The sequence below is a fragment of the Rhinichthys klamathensis genome, unplaced genomic scaffold, assembly GCF_029890125.1.
Source record: "Rhinichthys klamathensis goyatoka isolate OS25496 unplaced genomic scaffold, OSU_Roscu_1.1 h1tg000111l_1, whole genome shotgun sequence".
Classification (NCBI taxonomy): Eukaryota; Metazoa; Chordata; class Actinopteri; order Cypriniformes; family Leuciscidae; genus Rhinichthys; species Rhinichthys klamathensis.
Window position 1 is genome coordinate 10,312,840 of NW_026606649.1, and position 19,870 is coordinate 10,332,709.

Consider the following 19,870-nt stretch of genomic DNA (forward strand, 5'->3'; position numbering starts at 1 on the left):
TTCTCCCCGACGCTGAAAGAACATGAGGAGAGGCTGGTGTGAGTACTCAACCGACTAAGAGAGTATGGCCTGAAGCTCTCACCGGAAAAACGCAAGTTCTTTAAGACATCTGTAAAGTACTTAGGCCACATCGTATCTGAGAAAGGCATCGAAACGGATCCGGAGAAGACAACGGCTTTAAAACCTGGCCAAAACCCAACACTTTGAAAGAGTTGAGAACCTTTCTGGGATTCTGTGGCTACTACCGCAGATTCGTCAAAGATTACTCAAAGGTCGTGAAGCCACTCAACAAGCACACTGCTGGATACCCACCATTGAGAAAACGTCTCAATACTTCAGTGAGAGTTGAAAATTTCTACAATCCAAAAGATCTCTTTGGGGATCAATGGACCCCTGGTTGCCAGACAGCTTTCGACACTCTCATTGGGAAGGTAACAGCTGCCCCCATCCTCGGATTCGCCGATCCCAAGTTGTCTTACGTACTACACACAGATGCCAGCATCTCAGGTCTCGGTGCTGCCCTGTACCAGGAACAAGCAGGACAGAAACGGGTCATCGCTTACGTGAGCCGTGGGCTATCAAAGTGTGAAAGCAGGTTCCCCGCCCACAAATTAGAGTTCCTTGCTCTTAAATCGACCGTGACGGAAAAATTCCAGGATTACTTTTATGGGAGTCCATTTCTTGTTGTCACTGACAGTAACCCGTTAACATATATCCTCACCTCTGCTAAGCTCGATGCCACAAGCTACAGATGGTTGGCTGCTTTGTCAACATTTGACTTCCAGCTACAGTACAGGGCTGAAAAACAAAATCAGGATGCAGATGGATTGTCCAGACGGCCACACAGCAGATTACCTGATGATACATTATCACAGAAAGAGCTGGAAAGAATACAACAGTTCACAAAGAGGCATTTGGAACCCGAGCATGTGTCTCTGGATGAGAACACCATTAAAGCCCTCTGTGATAAACACTTGGTTCATCTGGTGATCGACAACCCTCCTGTGGAGACATCACCCAATACCACTTATGTTATGTCCCTTGCCCACCATCCAAAGGCTCTTCCAGGAAGCTTTGAAGAAGATGATCAATTCGGTGGCCTACCTGTCATAACTCCATTTGCACCAGATGAGCTAAGAGGCAAACAAAGAGCAGACATCTGTATCCGTGAGTCAATCAGACAAATGGAGGCATGAAGGAACCATTCCACCATCCCTCCGAAAAGAACTCCCTGAGTTAGGCCTCTTATTAAGAGAATGGACCAGACTTGAAATCCTGAATGGTATGCTGTATCGAAAGCGGCAAGAGGGTACGCAAGTTTACCATCAACTTGTGCTGCCTGAAACTATGAGACACTTGGTTCTGAAAAGCCTGCACGACGACATGGGCCACATGGGTGTCGAACGGACCCTAGATCTTGTTCGGAAACGGTTTTATTGGCCTAAGATGTCAGCCGATGTGGAAAGAAAAATCAAGACCTGCAACCGTTGTGTACGGCGCAAGTCCTTACCTGAAAAGGCCGCACCACTTGTTAATATAATAGCTACAAGGCCACTTGAACTCGCATTCATGGATTTCCTCTCAGTGGAGCCAGGTTCCAACAATATCAAAGACATTCTGGTCATTACTGACCACTTCACTAAGTACGCAGTGGATATCCCCACGCCGAACCAAAAAGCTCGAACAGTAGCTAAGTGCTTGTGGGACCACTTCTTCGTCCACTACGGCATCCCTGAGAAGCTTCATAGCGATCAAGGACCTGACTTTGAATCCCGGATCATAAGAGAGTTGTGTGAGCTCATTGGTACCAATAAAGTGAGAACAACACCATATAATCCAAGAGGGAAGCCCGTTGAGCGTTTCAATAGGACCCTGCTTAACGTGCTTGGAACCCTTGAGGATCAGAAGAAGAGTCAATGGAGAGATTATGTCAAACCTGGCATAACCTTAGTACATGTACCTTGTACTAAAAACGAAGTGACTGGGTTTACTCCATACGAGTTGATGTTCGGGCGACAACCAAGACTGCCTGTCGACCTAGCTTTTGGTTTACCTGTCAATCATCAGCCAGGATCACACTGTAGCCATGGTCAGATCTGCCATTTTCTTAAACTGCTGGTTTTGCATTCTTTTAATTCAGAGACTATGACAAAGTAAGGGTCCTGGGACTGTTGATTAGGTTACCGAGTCAATCACAAAGTCTCTCTGTTGTAATTTGCCACACTAAGCGGATGGTGACCGGACCTGATTGAATTACTGATACTGATGCGCTCATGAGGTTTCCTCTTTGATTAGTCAACAAAAGGACCCTATCCACATGTGACTTCCCCCTGGGGTTTTTCCTTACACACACAGAAGAGAATTGTGAGATTAGACAACTGGCCATTGTAGCAGTTGTTTAAACTCATCAAATTCGAAGCACACACGCTCACACGGGACTGGTCGCGAGTTCACCCCCGTCACCATCGGTCAATGAACTCTGAACATACATACATACGCATGAACACACACACATACATACTGGACTCGATCACAAATTCACCGCGTGACCAACGCTGGTTGAACTTCTGAACACCCATTTACACACACGGAACACTCTGAACACATGGGATCAAAAATCCCCTTTTGTAAATGTATAATGTTTTGTGGTTGTGTTTTCATGATTCCCTTGTTACCAAATCTGCATAACTGTAAGTTTATAATATGTAATCAGACTTGATATGTGTTTAATCACGAAAATCATGTATCGTAATCTTACTAACGTATAACTCTATCGTGCGCGATATCGTTGTAATCAGAATAACCAAAGAAGATTGAATCAGCAACTCAAAATTTAATATGATGCATGATTTTATTAATACCTAGTTTAAGAAGTATAGTGTTACTAAGTCTTTATCTGCTATGCACATGACCGGGAGGCTGTACCTCGGGAATCAGAAGGTCTGCCGACCCGCCTCCCTGCCAAACGATTGGATCAGACACGTGAGAAAGGCGTGTCCCGCGCCCCTTCAAAATAGACCGCCACCTTCTCCTCTTTGCAGTCTTTTAGCCAGAGAGAGAAATCCCAAATTTCCTGCAAACTCCAGCCGGAGTTCTGCCTATTCTTCATCGTCGTTTTTCCTACTTTGTTTTAATCTAAGTTTTCTTTTATTTGATCTACCTCAGTTTGATAGTTGACTTCGGTCAGTGTATTCACGAACGAAACAAGCCTAAGATTTATCGTTTCTCGTACGGGCCGCAGCGGAAGCAATCACAAACATCTGCCTCCTACCGGAAGACGCTCCAGACACGCCAGCTCCCGACCAGCCTCTGTAACACAGCCGCACGCAAAAGGGGACCGTTTTAAATCAAGTAACGTACGAATCTCAATTAAGTGCTGCTTAAGGTTGTTTAGATTAATGTTAGAATCCTTTGGGTCTCTGTTGCACTGTTTTGAACTGTTCTGTCTCTCTCACTCTCTCTCTCTCTCTCTCTCTCTCTCTCTCTCTCTCTCTCTCTCTCTCTCTCTCTCTCTCTCTCTCTCTCTCTCTCTCTCTCTCTCCCTCTCACTCTAACTGTCTCTTTTTAAATACGTCATATTGCAATCCTGTGTTAATTGTTTGTTTTGATATGCATATTATTTACTCCTGCGTGATTTTTAGTAGTCTATATAACCCTTAGTATTGTGTTATTAAATTCCATAATCCTTTGAATCGAATCTGTCTCATGGTCCCATGCTTGAAGTCTCTGTAATATGTCAAAGGTCTGTAAAGTTGCCAAAGCTCTACCTCGGTTAACTATTTTAAACATCTGAAAGTGCCGTATACGAGCAAATACTTCCGTGTGGCCACCGGAAAATATTCACTCGGTATACAGGCAGGTAATCTTGTGATATAAGGAAGTTTTCGGCTCCGGTCCGCAGGACGAACCGGGATGCATGACAAACTAATTTGGAATCACATGTAAATTGACCCTGATAATTAATCTGACTTAACTGACCTAGATATCAATAATTACTACGATCAATCGTGTTAATTATTCATATATGGTAATGTTTAGTCCATTCCCTATTTGGGATGATTTAATTTATGTATGCGATTACATATTCATTATCTAATGAATAATATTCCCCATTTGAGCTAATAATCCCCCCAAACAAGTCATTGTTGCTACAACACTCACAGTATGTCCGTAACCTAAGGTCTCAACTACAAGACAGTTATAGAGCAGCTACAGAGACTGCAAAGAAGACAGCGGATCGCAACAAAGCAAGATTTGATAAGCACATTGTGAATTCCACCTTGGAGGAAGGCGATAGAGTCTTGGTCAGGAACGTCCGCCTCCGAGGCAAACACAAATTAGCTGACCGGTGGGAGTCAGGAGTATATGTCGTCTTGAAACGGTCTGAAGGTGTTCCTGTGTATACTGTGAAACCCGAAATTGGAGAAGGCCCACAAAGAACCCTTCATCGTGATCTCCTGCTGCCATGCGGTTTCCTCCCCATGACCCAAGTGGAAGATGAAGCTGATATGACAAAGGTAGCTAGGCGGCCACAAACTCTACAAAATGCCAAGAGTGACAATTTTGATGAAGCTGCTGAGAAAGATTCCCAATCTGATCTTGAGGAATATTGTTATGACAGTTCAAGAAGCGTTACAGTGGAAATTGGTTCAGACCGTTCCTCAGCAACTGTGGAATACTTACCAGGAAGAATTGCACCAGAGCCTTACAAGTTGTTGACCACCATTGGGCAAGATCTTTCAGATGTAACTTTCCCTGAAAATGATAACCTACCTAATCCCGAAGATAACTTCTCTGATCTTGAAGAGAGAAACGTACCAGATCTGAGGAGAGAAACGTACCAGATCTGAGGAGAGAAACTTACCAGATCCTGAGGAAACTTACCTAGTCCTGCGAAAGATAACTTAAACGATGGACCGAGATCTGAAGAAATACCTGAAAGAGAATTGAACAGTGTTCATTGTCCTATGCAAACTACTCCAGAAAGGAATGGAAGCAGAGTTGTCATAGATGAAACTGAATCTGTAGCAGCTGCACGCACAAGTTTGTACAGCTACAGAAGAAGAGAGAAGTGGAGAGATCGAGAGCAGATTCATTTTGAGTTTAACTTAAGTAAAGTTGATTTTAAGACTCAAAAAAGATAGATATACTGATACTTGCCTAGTCAGCAACCTAAAGGGAATGCATCACTGTTTGGTCAGGTTTCAGTTAAAAAGTCGGACAAAGACTCTTCCAAGAAGTGCGTGTGTTTGCGTGCGCGCCAGGGTTCTAAATTAACACCAGCCAAATGCGGGTTAAAATTAATTTTGACGGGTGTTAATAAAAACTTACTAGCCAGTTTGGCCGGTGATGCATAAGGCTCTGTTCTCGGTCATTTATCCCCCTGGCAATACTTCCTACATTTCCCATGAACACTGTGCCGTAATGCTACGTGATGACGTTTCATACGCCCATTGGCTGCGCGTAGAACCAGCGCGAGAAATGATCATGGAAATTGGAAACGAACGGAGCGTACGCGTCCGTCCGTCCACCAGAAAACACAAGGAAGATGAAGAACGAGCCAGAGCAGGGAGCATAGACTGAAAGAGGAGTGAGCTAGTAAAGTAAAGTAAAAAGTTAAGATTAAACTAAATGCGGCGGTGGTTGGGACAGACTTCTGGGTTTAAACTTAAATGTCGTTTAACGAGAGATACGTTATTTTTTATAAGTTTACGGTTTTTGTCATTATTTCTGAACAAGCTTATACATTAGGCAATATACACAACAAGCTTACTATATATCTTAAGGTTTTCTTTTAGTTGAAAACATTAAACAACAAAAAATATTAACAACAAAAGCATTTAAGCAGCACAAACGGGGAAAAACGCAAAAGAAAAAAAGAAAAGCAGACTGCGCAGTTATCGTACAGAACGTAGCTACATACTCGAGTCAGCATATGATTATCGTGTTTATATTGTTTCACGTTCATGTTGAGAAAAACAATAATATCCACATGCTCGAGTGAGAAAACGCGCTGCGCTGACACAGACGTTGCAGAGACACAGTGAAGTAACAGCATGCGTTTTTCTGTTCTTAAACCTGTCTCCCTCAACGAAACTTAAAGGAAGCATCAAAAAATCATTTTACTACCAGATGATATCGGGGTACAGCTGCTGACCTGCAGTCGTTAATGCAGTGATGGACAGCTGCTTCCTCAGTCGACTGGTGTTTCTTTGGATTTCATGTGATTTCTCATTGATGGTGGTGATACTCCACCCAGTGCATTTAATTATAACTGCGAAAATTTTTTTTAATAGTATTTTATTTTTTGAATAATAATTACAGATCGAAAATTCGAATATTCATGCACATCCCTAATAGATAGATAGATAGATCCCAAACTTGAAATGAAATGTTTGCACTTTCATGTGTTGTATTGTACTTATGTGTTTTTCATGCCAACAATGTTAATAAAATGATCAAATGCATTCAGTGGCACTCATAATTTCTCTTATTTTCACCGGAAAAAAATTGGCTAGTGAAAATTCTAAATGGCTGGTAACTTTAGAAAGTTACCACGTTGGCTGGTGATCAAAAAAGTTAATTTAGAACCCTGGTGCGCGTGTGGAAAAGACGTGCATGACAAGAGAACTAAGATGGCGGTTGTAAACCTCATCTCCTTTCGGTAGCCAGAGGACCTGTTGCATCATCTGGTAACACACTGATGCTCTGTTAGGACTGATTGCTGCATTTGGATTGGATTACAATCCTTTTCCTTTCATTTTTTTCCGATCTTCCCTGAACTGGATTGGATCTGATGTTTTTACATTGAACACAAACTGAACTTTATTGCAAAAAGTACACAGCTTTATTGCACACAAACTGAACTTTATTACATTATTTGCATGAACTGAAAATGTGTATTATACACATTGAAGTGAACTCAAACTGAGTTGCAGTACCAAAGTATTCATAATAGTTAATGTTTTATTGTTCTTTGTTGTGATGTGATTGTGTTTGCTGTAAGTACGACTAAGTTGCTCTTTTCTTTTACCTGTGGAAAAAAAGGGGAAATTGGTTTACTCCTAATTATTAACTAATTGGACTAATCACCCAGGGGTGCGTTTCCTAAAGCCAACTATGGTTGCAAGTTCCGTCGTTACCAATAGAGTTCAATGGAAATTGCGATCATAGTTGGATAACGATGCTTTCGGGAAACGCACTCCAGCCCGGGCAGATTTGCTAAATTAAATATTTTCCAGAATACAGAAAAAAGGGGATTTCACTCTACTTTACCTCTTTATTATTTTATTATTATTATTTCCCACTGATCCAAACTACTGTTTCTATGTTGCTGTGCTAACAGTAAAAATTCTTCAACGTATTCAACGTCTGGTCTCCATCATAAGTTTTATGTTCTTCCACCCCACTCCATTAGAACCTAGAACTGGTCCAGTAGCATAAGTGTTGTATTTTAGGACTCAAATGTTACACAGTTCTCCTCAAAAGCCTTCAGAGGAAACCCAGCTTTCCACAGTCATAAACTTGCATACACTTTTTGGAGGTTAAACCCAATGACAACCTACCTCTTGCTTTTTCCTTATCTCTCGCCGTCATTTCTGACACCCACAGTGCCTTGCTGCAGCTCCCTGTGGCCCCGTATCTAATATTTCTGAAGAGCACAAGAGGCCTTTCAATACTCTCCCTCACCTGCCTCCTTTAAAATCCGATAGCGAAATCCGTCCACACAGCCCCCCCTCGCGTTCCGGATCAATAATGTCAACAGGAGCCCGAGTGTGTGCTGAGACACTTTTATCGATGTGCTTTCTCAGCTTAAGCACCAGAGGAAATCACAGTAGCAGGGGGTTCTTGAGTTTGAAGCACCCCAGAACAGAGAGGGTTTCTCTGGGTCAGGGTGGTGCAGCTCAGCCCCTGTAAGCGAGAGTGACTGAATCCCTTACAAAGGTCCGAAGATCTGGGTGATTGTGATTAAGCACTGCAGTTGTGCCGAGGGCCGTCTCTTGTCCTTTTCCCAGCAGTGGTTGTTAATGTTGCTTTGGTCTTTGATGATGAAGCGGCGTGGGGTTGATGCCAGATATCAGTTCTGACTGGGTAAAAAGTGATTTTAGACTTCCAGTGGATTCAACTTAAGGCTCACTGCTCTGGACATACCTTGTTGTAACAATTGTGTAAACTCAGCAATAAGCAGCCAAAGGATTCTGAAATATAGTTAGTGCAAGAGCATTCTGCAGAGCAGTAAAAAAAAAATTATGGAAATGACTTCATAGAAAAAAGCAGGAATTTATATCATTGACCGTTCCAGACCCCCATGCCTGTGTCAAAGTCATTGAATCTCTTAAAATAATAATCTGATCATTTGGCCTCTTTATGATGAGGCATAATTAGTTCAGGTTGTAAAATGTGATGTGTTGATAATTTTGAATTAATAATCATAATAAAAACTATGTATACATACACTCACATGTATTCAAAGCTAAAGGTGCATTGTGTATATTTAGGACGATCTGTTGACAGAAATGCATACATAACTATGTTTTCAGTGGTGTATGAAGACCTTACTTAATGTACCGTTATGTTTTTATTACCTTAGAATGAACCATTTCTATCTACATACACTGCGGGTCCTCTTGCATTGAAATGCACCGACATGTTTCTACAGTAGCTCTAAACGGACAAACGAGTTTCGTCACCATGTTGTTCTTCGTGGTTCTTAAAGTCAGCGAATATATCGTAGATATAACATATCGTTTTACTGAATAATAAAGTAAACATAATTTCTTAATTTATTCTTGTAAAGAAACCTCATTGATGAACTAGCTACTCTCTGCTGTCTCAGACGACGACATCTTTTCCTGTCTGCCAGCGTAACTTTTGTTGGTTGCAATTTGTAACCTCACCACTCAATGCTGCTAAATATCACACACTGCACCTTGAATGAAAATGTGTCATAACTTTTTACATAATGGTTACACCACATGACATTAACCCTCATGTGGTCTTCGGGTCATTTTGACCCGGAGAAGATTTTCTTTTTCCCAAAACTACTAGTTAATGTTATCGCATTGGACTGAAACTTAGTGACTTTGTTCCCAAAGGGTATAACTACTTCTCAAATGTTTTTGGAAAATTTTCGTACTTTTTTAGGGGGGGTTTGTTACTAGGGGTGGGAGAAAAAATCGATCCATCGATGCATCGCGATTCTCTCTCCAACGATTCTGGATCGATTCTGAGAATTCCAGAATCGATTCTGAGCTTAGTTTTTAACCAGATGTGCGATGACGTTGAGTTTGCTTTAGAAACACCCGTATTCTGCTTGCTTCCAATTCCTCACACACATACACCACTCGAACCTTCCATAAAATAATCTTTCATAAAGTTCGGAAAGGTTGAAGCGAATTACAAGGACATTCACAGGCTTCATTGCACAGGATACGCTGTGAGAGACGCGCGCTTTCTTTGATGTTACACTTGAAGTGTGCTGTCTCGCCCGTCGGTATTTTCCTTACAAATGCTCTACGCGTAGTCATCATTTATGTGGTTTGGAATGCAGTGGGCTTATAAATTTAAAATGTGAACCTCACTAACAGAAGGCTGCTTTCAATTTCAAATGCTGACGCGCGCTTTGTTTGTGAGACTGCTCGCGCATGCGGCTGTGCGACTCCGTGTAGTGGTTTAATGTACTTGTGCAAAATTAACGTAAACACAGCCAGTTGTGTCTTAAGGGATTAAACGGACATGACACACCCCATTACTTATTTTATTTCAAAAGAGATGCGTGTGTGAATGCAGCTTAATAGATCTCCCGCAGTCTATGATGTCGTAGTAAAAAACAACAGTAAAGATGAAGAAAAATCACTCACAGTTCTTGAATGGAAAACGTTCAGATAATCTATAGGCTAAAGAATAGAATAAAGAATCGTTCTGGAATCAGATCGTGACTCCTAGAATCGGAATCGGAATCGGATCGGATCGGATCGTGAGGTGACCAAAGATTCCCACCCCTATTTGTTACCTTGTTACACTTGTGGTCTTCCCGGGTCAAAATGACCGGCCTATAAAAAATAGCTTATAAATCACTCATTATACCTGTTATAGTTATGTCTGTTCTGTATCTGTTTCCCTGAGTTTTCCCCGTCATTGTGTATTTGGTTCAGTCCTGTTCCCAGTTTTCCCGGTCCTTGTTAGTGTTCAGTTTATTCACCTCTGTTCTGATTTGCCCCAGCTGTGTCTTGTTCCCTCATCCCGTCTGTGTATTTAATCCTGTCTGCTCTTTTGTTCTTGGTCAGTTATTGAATGTATGTGATTGCCTGTATGTGTACGCTCCTCGAGTTTCTCTGAGATCTAAGTTACCCTAGTCTGTTATAATTAAAGTCTACTGCTGCATCTAGATCCGACTTCCGCCTTTGCTTCCACGCAAATCGTAACAATACCATATTTTCACCAAATCTTGGATTCAATCTTTTTGTCAACTTGTTCTCTTTCAATTAGGACTGGTTTTGTATTTTCATTTGCATCTGATTAATCGTGGGCCTCATTTATCTAAGAGTAGGCATCTAATTTTTTGAGTAAAAAAAAAAAAAAAATTTAATAATTTTGGAATTTTTATTTTATTTTATTTTTTATTGAAAATTAGTACTGTTGATCACACTAGTCTACTTTAATGTTTCACCGGGAAGTTTGTTTTGAAAAAACTTTTATTTTGTAAAAAATGGTACATAGTCACACTTGTGGTCTTCCCGGTTCAAAATGACCGGCCTATAAAAAATACTTATAAATCACTCATTATACCATATTTTCACCCAATCTTGGATTCAATCTTTTTGTCAACTTGTTCTCATTCAATTAGGACTGGTTTTGTATTTCCATTTGCATCTAATTAATCGTGGGCCTCATTTATCTGAGAGTAGGCATCTCATTTTTTGAGTAAAAAAAATGTCTCGGTTACGTATGTAACCCTAGTTCACTGATGGGGAAAGAGACGCTGCGCCAAACGCTGCGGGAACGCCCCTGCGTTGTGCGTCATGAAGCACGTATGGAATCAGCCCAATGGAGAGATGAAACGTCATAGGCGGGTGACGTAATCGACCAGGAAACTATAAAGCACCCCAAAAACATAAGCGCAGTAGCTTCTGATAGGCCTGAAGGAAGCGCTAACTGGAGTGCTGGGAGTATGGTGGAATGACGCAGCGTCTCGTTCCCTATCAGGGAACTAGGGTTACATTCGTAACCGAGACGTTCCCTTTCAAGGGAACTTCGAGCTGCGTCAAACGCTGCGGGAACGCGAATACCCACGTCGCCATAGGACCAAATGACCGCCATGTGAGAACTAGCGCACAGAGGACGAGAGCACCTGTGCCCCAGGGGTAGAACTTAAGTCTAGGTCATAGAACTTAACAAAAGTATGCGGTGAAGACCATCCAGCCGCATCACAAACATCACTCAGGGAAACCCCCGACAATAGAGCTTTGGAAGCAGCCATACACCTAGTAGAGTGGGCTCGAACAGCCAAAGGTGAAGGCTGACCAGCCGACTCATAAGCAAGTGAGATAGCCTCGACCACCCACTTGCTCATTCTCTGTTTAGATGCAGGACACCCTTTCCTGGGTGGCCCGAAACATACAAATAGTTGTTCTGATTTCCTCCACAGGGCAGCTCTATGGACATAAGCATCTAACGCCCTAACAGGGCAGAGTAAATTAGGTTTCTCCTGGTCCGATGACATAAATGGAGGAGGACAGATAGCCTGCAGAACCGTAGGTCTAACAACATTAGTAGGGACCTTGGGAACGTACCCTGGTCTAGGATGCAGAAAAGCCTTAACCATGCCAGGCGAAAATTCCAGGCACGAGGGTGACACCGACAGAGCCTGCAAATCTCCGATTCTTTTTAATGAGGGGATAGCACGTAGAAAGATAGTTTTAAAAATGAGAAACTTCTCAGGAACTTCTTCGATAGGTTCAAAAGGAGCTAGGGAAAGACCTTCCAATACAATGGCCGGATCCCAGGTCGGCACCCTTGTACGAACTGCTGGCCTCAGCCTCAAAGTGCCACGGAGGAAACGAGTTATAAGCGGGTGTCTCCCAAGAGAAACTCCACTGAAAGGGACGTGGTAAGCAGCTAGTGCCGTCACATACACCTTTAGTGTGGAGGGGGATAACCCTGTGGAGAAGCGCTCCTGCAGGAATTCCAGCACTGCACCCACTGGGCAGTTAACTGCAGGTGTTCTCCACACCAAGAAGTGAAAAGTTTCCACTTCAAGGCATAAAGCTTCCTCGTGGATGGAGCTCTGGAGTGAAGAATGGTCTCAACAACCTCGGTTGAGGGACCAGACTCTATGAGCTGGGCCCCCTCAGAGGCCAAGCCCACAGTTTACACAATTCTGGGCGGGGGTGACATATCGTGCCGCCCGCCTGAGAGAGTAGATCCCTCCTGAGCGGGAGCTCCAAAGGAGAGCCGTCCAGGAGAGAAATCAGGTCCGCGAACCATACTCGGGCCGGCCAAAATGGGGCTACTAATAGTAGACTGACCCCGTCCCGATGAACCCTCTCCAGAACTCCTGGTAGCAGAGCAATCGGGGGAAAGGCGTACAGGCGTGACCTCGGCCACGGCTGCACCATAGCGTCCAACCCCAGAGGGGCTGGAAGACTGATGGAGAACCACAGATGACAATGCGTGGTCTCCTTGGAAGCGAATAGGTCCACCTCGGCGCGACCGAAACTCAACCAAAGGAGCTCCACCACCTCGGGGTGGAGTCTCCATTCCCCCGGCCTCGGCCCCTGCCTCGACAGGGAGTCCGCTACCACATTTAAATACCCGGGAAGATACATTGCTCTCAGTGATAGTAGCTTCCCCTGGGACCACAGGAGGATCTGACGGGCCAACTTGTAAAGCCGGCGAGACCGCAGGCCCCCCTGATGATTGAAATAAGAAACCACCGACGTGTTGTCTGACTGAACTAACACATGATGACCCATTCAGAGCCTGAAACACCGCCAACATCTCTAGACAGTTTATGTGCCATGAAAGATGATGGTCCTGCCACAGACCTTGGGCTGGACGACCACTCATGACTGCCCCCCACCCTGTGAGGGAAGCATCCATCGTTAGCGTTACGCGACGACAAAGACCCCCCAGCACAGGACCTTTGGATAGGAACCAAGTTTATTTCCACATGACCAGAGCACAAAGGCAGCGCCGCGTGACTTTGATCATGCAGAGCGGATTTCCCCTCGGGAGAATCCCTTGGTCCTGAGCCACCACTGTAGCAGTCTCATGTACAACAGGCCGCAAGGTATAACGTTGGACGCTGCTGCCATCAGACCCAACAGTCTCTGAAACTGTTTCACAGTGAGTAGCTGGCCTAGCTTTACTTGTTTCACAGCTGAGAGAATCGAAGCGATGCGGGTCGGAGAGAGTCGCGCCCGCATCGAAACCGAATCCCAAACGACACCCAGAAAGTGGTCTTCTGAGACGGAGATAGTACACTTTTCTTTGCGTTCAGCCTCAACCCCAACTTTCTGATATGAGCGAGGACGACATCTCGATGCCGAACCGCCATCTGCTCTGTCTGAGCTAAAATCAACCAATCGTCGATATAATTGAGAATACGAATGCCCTGAAGCCTCAGAGGCACTAGTGCTGCATCCATGCATTTTGTGAAAGTGCGGGGAGATAAGGCTAGGCCGAACGGAAGAACCCTGTATTGGTACGCCTCGCCTCCGAAGGCGAACCTCAGGAACTTCCTGTGTTGTGGAAGGATGGAAATGTGGAAGTATGCGTCCTTTAGATCTATCGTGACAAACCAGTCCTCGGACCTGATTTGAGACACGATCTGCTTGATAGTGAGCATCTTGAATTTTAGCTTCCCTACCGAGCGATTCAACAGGCGCAGGTCTAAAATTGGACGCAACCCCCCATCCTTCATCGGAACGATGAAATATCGGCTGTAATAACCTGACTCCAAACTGGGAGGAGGAACCCGTTCTATAGCCTCCTTTTGAAGGAGCGTTTTCACCTCTTGTTCCATTACCAGAGCCTGCTCGGGGCCCACAACTGTGTGCAGAACCCCTCTGAATTTTGGTGGACGACACCTGAACTGGATAGCATAACCCTTTTCTACTGTCTGCAGGACCCAATGAGATATTCTTGGAAGGCTTTTCCACTCTGCCAGAAAATCTACTAAGGGTACCAGTCTCTCGAGACTGGCCTCTGGTGTAACTTGAGCAGCAAACACAGCGCCCTGTAACAGCGCACCGGCAGGGAACGACTGGTTTAACTGCTCTGAGACCCTCCTCAGAGGGAGCGAGCGTTCCTCGGGAAAGCGCTCGCTGGGACCGCCTACGCCCCGGCATGAAGGCGGGGTTGGCAGGACGGGCCCCTGAGGGCACAGAGGAAGAACGGGCACCGTAAAAAGAGGTGAACACCTTTCCGCCTCGGTGGGGACCACCCTCAGTATCCTGAACGCCTTGGCGTCAGGACTTCTTCTTAGCCGAAGCCTTCTTAGCCAATATAACTGTCCTCAGATCAGTTCTATTGCTAGAAGGCTTCGGCTGAGAGTGCCGCGGCTGAGCCCACTGTCCAGCAGGGGGAGCACGAGACGCGACACTCTGCTTCTGCTGCGCCCTATGTGAAGAGCTCGTAGACGGCCGGGGCTGCTCCCGCCCAGCAGCCCCAGGAACGTGAACTTTTAAAGGAAGAAACTTTTTAAAAGCTGCTGTTTGTTTTTTCTCTTCCTGGAATTTGTCGATAACCGAATTCACCGCATCACCAAACAAACCCAGGAGAGAGAGAGGAGCGTCTAAAAGAAAAGCCTTTTCTTTCTCTTTTATGTTCATCTGATTTAACCAAAGATGTCTTTCTGCGGCCACCAGAGCTGCCATAGAACGACCCACTAGCTTGGCCGATTCTCTGGTGACACGCAGAGATAAATCAGCAGCCTGACGCAGTTCGCGAACTACGTCAGTACTGACCTCCTCACTCTCTCTCACGTCCCTTAGCAGATCAGCCTGGTATGCCTGCAAGATTGACATACCAGGATACGCTTTACCCACCAAAGCCGGGGTGTTTCTTAAAGGCTTAGTGGGTAATGCCGGTGCCTTAAAAGATGATGCTGCTTCGGGGGAGAGATGGCTCGCAAGCGTCTCTTCCACGCGAGGCAAAGCACCATAACCATAAGCCTTAGCCCCCATAATATTTGAATATGTTGAAGTCTGGGGACTAAAAACTCTATATGATACTGGTTTTCTCCATGATTTCGACACCTCGGTGTGGAGATCATGGAAAAACGGCAGTCACCGGCATGGAGGCTGCACACGTGACGGCAAAAATCTCTCATCAAGTTTTGATTTAGAAACAGACACCTGTCTAGTCACTGGCCACTCGATACTGAGTTTTTCAACAGCTCTCGTTAAAACCTCCATAAGCTCATCACTTGCGGGAGTGTGGGGTGGCGAATCCTCCACATCTCCTTCAACACTGACAACATCCAGCTCCTCAGAACTGGATAGTTGCAGTATTGGTGCCTCAATCCGACAGGAAGAAACCGCAGCGCGTGCTTCCGAACCCGGGACTGAGGCACTGGATCTCAAAGGTGAAGGGAGAGATAAGGCAGTGCCCGTCTCAATCCCCGCTGAGAGATCCATCTGCAAAACCCAAGATAAGCGCCGCCGCTCTGCCTCGGCAGAAGCGGGATCCGATCCGCGGGGAGCGCGCACCGAACCACTCTCCTCAAAGAGCGCCCGGCGGGAGCAGAGCGTCCTTAACGGCAGACCCTCGCAATGCTCACAGTCAGCTCCCTCGAGAGCTGACTGGGCATGCTGCACTCCCAAACAAACAAAGCAAAGAACGTGTGTATCCCCGCCCGTTAAATAGCGCGAGCAGGGAGGAACACACTTCTTAAAGGAGAACTCCGGTCAATTTTAACATTGAGCTCATTTTTTTGTACATCTGGAGTGCTGTCAGTACAGACAAAAACGACAAAAATCGGTGTTGCCTACACCGTGTTATCCTCTTTTTAAAATTCGCACCCTGTTAACTGAGGTATGTGAGCTGGCTGAATTAACATCATTTTTTATTAATATCTTTCACATCTATTGCAGTCAGATTGACCGTGGTCACTCTTATTAACACCACTCACATGGCTGTGCACTTGTAATGACACATTAAGGTTGTTAATCTGTTGTTCGTCCGCCATTCTCTCAATATAAATTGTTTGTGTGGTGCAGAGTATGTAAGACAGACAATATCACACAGGGACAGATTCACATGTAGCGCGACTGAAGGCACAGAAGCTACTGCGCTTATGTTTTTGGGGTGCTTTATAGTTTCCTGGTCGATGACGTCACCCGCCTATGACGTTTCATCTCTCCATTGGGCTGATTCCATACGTGCTTCATGACGCACAACGCAGGGGCGTTCCCGCAGCGTTTGACGCAGTTCGAAGATCCCTTGAAAGGGAACTTTATTTTTTAATAATTTTGGATTTTTTTTTTTGAAAATTGGTACTGTTGATCACACTAGTCTACTTTAAGTGTGTGTGTGTGTGTGATAATGTCAGATAGATGAATGGATATTAGATGCAGTTCAGGGTAGGATCAATTTCATCACTGTGAAAAAGAATGTGTCATTCAGAAAATAGTGTGTTTGTGTGTGTGTGTGTGTGTGTGTGTGTGCGTGTGTGTGTGTGTGTGTGCGGCGTGCGCGCATGTATCCACGCATGCACATGTCCAAGAGCTCTATGTCTTCAAGCACACATGTACATATGTGAACATGAACATGAACATGCTCCTGACAACTACATTTTTCTCAAATTTGTAGTCTCCCCCATTCACTTTCAATGACCGGGAACACCACAAGTGTGACTCTGTCATTTTGTGCAAAAAAACCCACACATTTCAAAACAAACGGTGTCATTAAATATTAAAGTAGACAAGTGTGATCAACAGTGCAATTTTTTTTTCATATTTTACTCAATATTGCCAAAATTATTAACAAATAATGCTTTTTTCACTCAAAAACTGAAGTGCATAAGCTCGGATAAATGACTCCTACAATTAAACCGTTTGAAAATTAAATACAAAACCAGTCCTAATTGAAAGAGAACAAGTTGACAAAAAGATTGAATCCAAGATTGGGTGAAAATATGGTATAATGAGTGATTTATAAGCTATTTTTTATAGGCCGGTCATTTTGACCCGGGAAGACCACAGGTGTTATAGGGTTTTGAACACCACATGAGGGTTGAATTTAATCTATTTTTCTTACAAATGGTATAAACATTTAAAAAAACAAACATTAAATCAACATGAATACAAAGTGGATTTCTTAGAACTGTTTTAAACTAGTATTTAAAAATATTTTTAGACATTCTAATTTGTCATTGAACCATTAATTATTCAGGTGAAAGAAGTTGTGCAAAAACTTCAGTATAACTTAATATTACATTTGTTCTTCATTTAGACATTTGAGGTGATTATACTGTATATACATTAAAACTTTGTTCTTATAAATTGTCTCTAAATCCTACTCATCTTCTAAAGCCCACACACATGAATATCCTCTGCTCTCAGGAACGGCCGCTGTGGAGGAGTCGGCTGACATTACGTATATGTGTGTTTTTACTGAAGTGCTTTTCATGTTCAAGTCAACAAATCCACTTAACCTTTCCTTCTTTTCTTTTCTTGCTTTTTTTTTTGGATGCTTACTGTTTTTTAGAGTCTGTAGAGGCCAGAAAAGTGAGCAAATGTTTTTGAAAAAGTTTTGATTGTCTTTTGAGTGTACAAAGCTTCCATAGTGTGCCTTTGTGTGTATGCGTATATCTGTCTGTCTTTGAGCACTATTTCAGGGAACTGACAAAATAAGGAGATGAACTGATGAACTCTGCCAGAATACAAAAAGCAAACAAAACAGACAGTGTTATTTTAGCAATGGCATAATAACATTTTACACTAAGCAATTTATAGAGCTTCAAGTCTGGAACGCACATTCAGGCATACATTTACAACATGATGTGCTTGTGAATAAGAAAACTCTTATTCCCTCTCTGAAGCGTAGGGTTTGATTAGCTTGGCATGTCTTTTGATTAATAGAAACCCATTTCCATTTTTGTTTCTTTACCACATATTAAAGATGGATGTTTTATATTAAGTGAAAGCTTTAAGCTGTGTAGTTTTGCATGGGTATCTGTCTGGGCCATCCTTTGATTTAAAACTTTTGTTTTATTCATGTTAATATGTGTGTTAATTCCTTTTCATGTGCACAGAGCTGCATTTATTTCTGGTACCGCTGTAAACATTTCAGTGATGTTGACATTAATGTGCTTCTCCCAGCTGATAAAACATAGGGGCCACCAGCTTTGGGACTCTCAGAGCATTTATTCATCAAATGGCCAGAGGAGAGCAGGGCTTACCACTCAAAGAGAGAGCAGAGGTAAGCTCCATAAATATAACACAGACACATACACACATTCTGAACCTCTTTTAAACCACACTGGCTTAGAGCTGAAGTGTAAGCCTAAGGCAGGGCTTGCTCTCCTTATTGTAAAATGTGGCTGTATTAAACAGACTCTGAATGCTGCAGGGACTTCTGGGACAGTGAGAAGCCACCGTTAGGGAGACCTTGTTCCAGACCTTGTTCCAGACCCTCCATTCACCCAGCATGCATTTCTGCGCTAGTTCAGGCTGGTTGAGTGCAAAAAAAAAAAAAAAAAAAAAAAAAAAATTTTTCCTAATCAGTATTTTGTCTTGTTTTTCAGAATTTTATTTATTTTTTATTTGCTTGAGAAGCAAAAATCGCATAAGATATTTAGACTTGATTTCAGAGAATATATATGTTGAATATATATGGACGCTGGTAGATTACTTCAACTTTGCCCTATAGATAGATGGATCCTCTTTTGCGATGGACAATGTTGAAGAGGATCCCATTCCCAGCGTCCAGTCCCACATAACATCAGTCACCACTTCAGACCTAGAGCCCACCATGGATAAGGGGCTAGACCCCACTGCAGATCTAGAGAGCCAGCTGATACCAGCCACAGACACTGAGCCAGAACATGTACCTGCTACCGAGCCACAGCTAGCAGCCTCGTCTGTCCCGGAAAAGAAGCCTAAGGTCCCAGGTGTGTGAGCCAGACGTTCCATCTGCGCCAGTGGGAATATTATTGGAGCTGGAAGAAGAGAAGTGGCTGATCCACTGGGAGATGTAAGTATCGCTTCCCAACATGATTTCTGCCCATGTTCCTCTTCTGCCTCTGCTGGTCCCATCCTGCACAGAGTTGTCTTCAGCACCGCTGGTCCCATCCTGCATAGTCTGTGTCATTTAACCCTTAAATTTATGGATGTTTTGTCAATCATTATTATAGACCCGGGTTGCTAAAGACCCACATATGTATCTAACACGCATGGATCTCTACTTGTCGTGATAATATAAAACTCTCCTGATATTAGAGTAACAATTACAGAAGAATAAAATAAAGCATATTTTGTTCACTTTTGGAGCTTGGAAGGGTTTAGTTTGAGCAGATGTTTTATACCATCATCACTGTCCTCGTAATTTCCCAGTACATTTAGCATCTGGCTCATATTCACAACCTCAAACATATTCTCAAAACTATAATTTTCAACATCTTCAAAATCAATAATTTGATCGCTGACAGCTTCTTCACCAGATCCACCATCAAGTGACAGTGACACTAATATTTGATTGTGTTCAGTACTTGCTCTGCAGTAAATCGCTGAGCCATTTCAAGTTTTGCTGATGATACTTCCTATTCTTTTGTTTTCTGCCTGCAGTAACTATGAGTGAAACGTCACTTCATCATTGTGTATCAGACATTGCCACCTTGTGGAATATTGGTGAATTGCATTTATTC